The following is a 4405-nucleotide window of genomic DNA, read 5'->3' as shown; positions in this document are numbered from 1 at the left end:
ACGCATCCCGAGATCTCACCAGCAGGTGTTTCATCTTGAGAAGCTCAAGAGTGAGGAGGTGGCTCAGGAGTATGTAGTGGTAGTCTCAAATTGGTTTGAAGTGCTTGGCATTCTACAGGACCCTATGAACTGTGGGATACCTTTAAGTGGAAAACCCTGTCAGCTGCTGAGGAGTGCCTTAGAGTCCGATCTCGACGAAGGAGGCATGTTGTCTTGGATGAGACACTGAACACTATAGAGGTGAGTCGTGGTGCCGGACTGGATGGGAACCATGTGTTGCACAGGGAGCTGTCTCGCTCTGCTAGGGCTTCTATGAGAATGGACCAAGAAAGGTACATTATGGGCATCATGGAGGAGTTGGAAGGTTATTTTGCCCAAAATGACCTTCGACCTGCTTTCCGAGCCCTGAGGGAACTCCAGTTGAAGTCCATCTCTCATTTGGGCTCGGTGAGAGCAGAGGATTGTCACATTGTGTTGAAGCAGGGTGAGTGTAGGGCCTGCTGGACTGAGTACTTTGAGCAACTCCCCTTGGCACACAGCCACTAGTGGCTGATCCACCAATCAGTGAGGCATCACTTTCCATCGAAGAGGATGAAAAGGTCACTCTCCTGGCTGAAGAGTGGAAAGGCCGTTGGTGTCTGTGGGATTGCTGTAGAGTTGTTAAAGGCGGATGGAGAAGCCATGATCTGTGTCTTGCATGCAGTCCTGTCTGCCATTTGGAAGACTGGTACCATTCCTCTGGAAAAGGGGCTTAGTCATCTCTATCTGGAAAGGGAAAGGGGACCAAACGGACAGTGGCAACTACAGAGGTATTACATTGCTCAGCGTACCAGGCAAGGTCCTCGTACATCTGCCCTTGGCGCGAGTGCGCGGCCACCTTTAACGTGTCTTAGCACTTTGTGTCCTTGTGGGATGCCAACTTGAGTTTCAACAAGGTATGCTTGCAGCTTATGTTGATCTGAAGAAGACTTTCGACTCAGTGCACTGCCTACTGGGTCTCTGTGGGATCCCCCCTGGGATTATTGGTGTGCTGTCTGGCCTGTATATAGAAACCGAGAGTGCTGTCAAGTGTAGGGGGAGCATCTTTGCCTTTTACCCAGTGTCTGCCAGGGTGAGACAGGTAGGGTTGTGTCTTGGCCCCAACCCTTTTCAATACTTGTATGGACTGGATACTTGGCCGTGCCATGGACCGTAGTGGGGCATCCATTAGTAATTTCAAGGTCACAGACCATGACTTTGCCGATGATGCAGTGATTCTAGCAGAGACATTGGAGGTCCTGGAAATAGCCCGTGAGGCGCTGTATGAGGAGGCAAAGCCATTGGGACTCTCGGTCAATTGGACCAAGACCAAGGTTCAGGAATTTGGGGACTTGATGGATGTCTTTGCATGCCTGTGGCGAGAACATTGAGGTCTTGGATAGCTTCACTTATCTTAGTAGTGCAGTGCAGAGCGACGGAAGTTCCGACCGGAAAGTCACTCGGTCTGGCCTACTGCTCGGTCTGGCCTACGGCGTTATGGACTCACTCAATAGGAGTATTTGGCGCTGTCAGTATTTGACTAGGACTACTAATATCAGGCTCTTCAAAGCACTGGTGATCCTGGTTTTACTCTACGGGTGTGAGACCTGGACACTAAACAGTGCTCTGAAAGCCCATCTTGACTCCTTTGGTACTAAGTGTCTTCATAGAATCATGGGATATACCTAGAGAGACCATGTGTCAAATCAGAGGATACTCCATGAGACTGACTCAAGACCTATTACCAGACTGATAAGAGAGCGCCACCTTGAGCTTTATGGGCATGTGGCTCGTTTTCCTGAGGAAGATCCGGCTCATAGAGTCATCTCCGAGAGGGATGACCCAGGCTGGAGTAGACCAAGGGGAAGGCCATGGAACTCTTGGCTGAAGCAAGTCAATCAGTTCTGCCAAGATGCTTGAGGTGGGAAGGAATGCTGCATGATGGCTTGCTCGGAGGGACCTCAGGAGGTGGAGGCAAATATTGGGCGCGGCAAAGCGCAGCGATGCATATGCCCCCTTATGATGATGATAGGGAAGAAAATAGGAAATGTTGGGAGGCAGTAGGGGGGAATGATGATGATGGATGTCAACGGTCACTTTGAATGTAGGTGGAATGAAGTTTCTAATGTCTTCAAGGGTTTCTGGAAGGGATTTGAGTGGGGAAGCTTGGAAAACAAAAGATTTTTTATGAGTGAGGAGGTGAAGATGTAGAAGTGGGAGGGGATGTGTTTGGAGAACATGGAGTGGAACATTTGGATTGTCTGGATAGGTAAGGCAGAGAGTAGGGAGAAGGTCATGTCTAAGGAAGGTAATCTTGGCAATATTGTGGGATTTACAGCGGCGCCTGGGTAGGTAGTGTAGCACTGTTCTGATACTTCATTGTAGTCAGTGAGGCAGGCAAGTAGGTCATCTCTAGTCTGACCAATCTTTGTTGCATACTAAGCAATCAGCCGGGGAGATGAAAACAGTTACATGGGGTTGAGCAGGGATAGGTTTGCCAGTAAGGTCAATCTACTTATTTTTGGAGGCACTGTTGAAAGAGAAGGGTATTATTGGAGTAAGGGGCTGCTGGCAATCATAAAAAGAAATTACCATTTAGCTTGACGAAATACGGCTCTCAAAAGATTTGTAGAAGTGGGAACTGTAGAGGGTCGAGGTCGGGTGGAGGAGGGAGAGGTGTGGAGTGAGATATTACTGTGTGGATGAGGGTAATAGGGTTGAAGAATTGTAATAAAGGAGGAAGTAGAAAAAGACGATTGTGCATTTGGGAGGTTGGAGGATACTGGGAGTGGTTAATGGTTAATTAATGGTTAAAAGCAAAATAAATGTGCTAGACATCTACGGTCATGTAGACTATAGTAAATGGTAGTGAAGGGTGGTTGAGTTAGTGATTAGTTGCTAAAGTTGGACAAAGAAATTGATAAGTAAATGGGTTAAGGTCGGGTAAGGTAAAGGTAAGGTCGGGTAAGGTAAAGTGAAGGATATGTATGCATCTGAGGAAGGAAAAACAGATTGGCAAAGCAGAAAGTTTCTGTGGGGATGTCTGATAGGTTGGGAGGTCGGTGAAGGGAGGATAGTTGGGGTAGAGCACAGGTACGGGTTGCATCAAAATATGGGCATGACAATAGAATGTGTGGAACTGAAAGAGGGACATTACATAGGGAACATAGGGGTGGATCAGAGTGTGACATCAGATAGGAGTGTGTTAGACGGGTGTGGCCAATGCATAAGCGGGCGAGAACCCGCTTACGCAATGGCCACACCCGATGAAATGGAGTTGGCCAGGAGGAGATTGATAGTTTTACAGTATGTCATTTATAAGTGCGGAGACTTGACCAGATAGATTGCCATCGGTTATACAAGAAGTTCTTAGAGTGGGGGTAATAATCCGTGACTGGGATAAATGAGAAACGTGGTTGGTATGATGTGGACATAGCGGCGTAGTGTGCTCGAGTATCTGCCTGTACATTGCCGGGGATTACAACATGGCTGGGCACCCAGCAAAATTTGATTGTTTTATGACGTGTGGACAGGTAGAACAACCTGTTCTAGATCTTACAAACAAGAAGGGTTGGTCGAGTGTATGGACTTTATGAGAGTTAGTGAGTTACAGGAGTTAGTAAAAATTGCGAAAGAGAAAGAGGGGAGTGAGTATGTCTTCTGAGGCAAAAAGGAGTGCATACAGTTCTGTAGTAAGGACACTGGATTCAGGAGGGAGGGGGTATTTGAAAGTACGAGTTGGGAAGGTTACTGCAAAACCAGCACCGGAGGTGGATTTGGAGCCATCAGTGTAAACATGAACACTGGAGGAAGAAATGGAGACATGGTCAAGGAAATGGGTGAGAAGGACAGCAGGAGGAATATTTGATTTCGGTGGGTCGGGAAATACAGAGGAGCAAATACAGGGTATAAGCCATGGAAGGACTGAATGGACAGAGAATGGGAGAGGTCGGAGATGGGGAAAAGGGGAATTGGAGAGGAGGGTATTCATGCGAGTGGAGAAAGGAGTAGGTAAACACGGAGAAGAAGCAAAGGTAGGAAGTAGGGATCGTGGGATAGTTTAATTGAGGGGAAGTTGGTGGAATCGAGCATAATATCGGAGAGAGAGAAGGGCACGGCGTCGAGAGAGAGATGGTATGCCTGATTCAGTGTACAGGCTCTCAACTGGAGAGGAGCAGAAGACCCCAAGGGGTAAGGCTACAGTGATGGATTGTATCAAGATGGGCAAGGAGAGAGGTTGAGGCAGAGGAGTAGATATGGCATCTATAATCGAGAGTGGAGAGGATCAAGTCACATGAAGATGAAGGAGAATTTTGCGATCTGAGCCCCAGGATATATGGGAAAGAATTTAAAAGACTCGGAGATGGCAGTGAGCTTTTTCTTTAAT

The sequence above is a fragment of the Penaeus chinensis genome, chromosome 32 (assembly GCF_019202785.1).
Source record: "Penaeus chinensis breed Huanghai No. 1 chromosome 32, ASM1920278v2, whole genome shotgun sequence".
NCBI classification, from domain to species: Eukaryota; Metazoa; Arthropoda; class Malacostraca; order Decapoda; family Penaeidae; genus Penaeus; species Penaeus chinensis.
The sequence above is the reverse complement of the archived record's forward strand: the minus strand, read 5'-3'. Positions refer to the sequence as shown.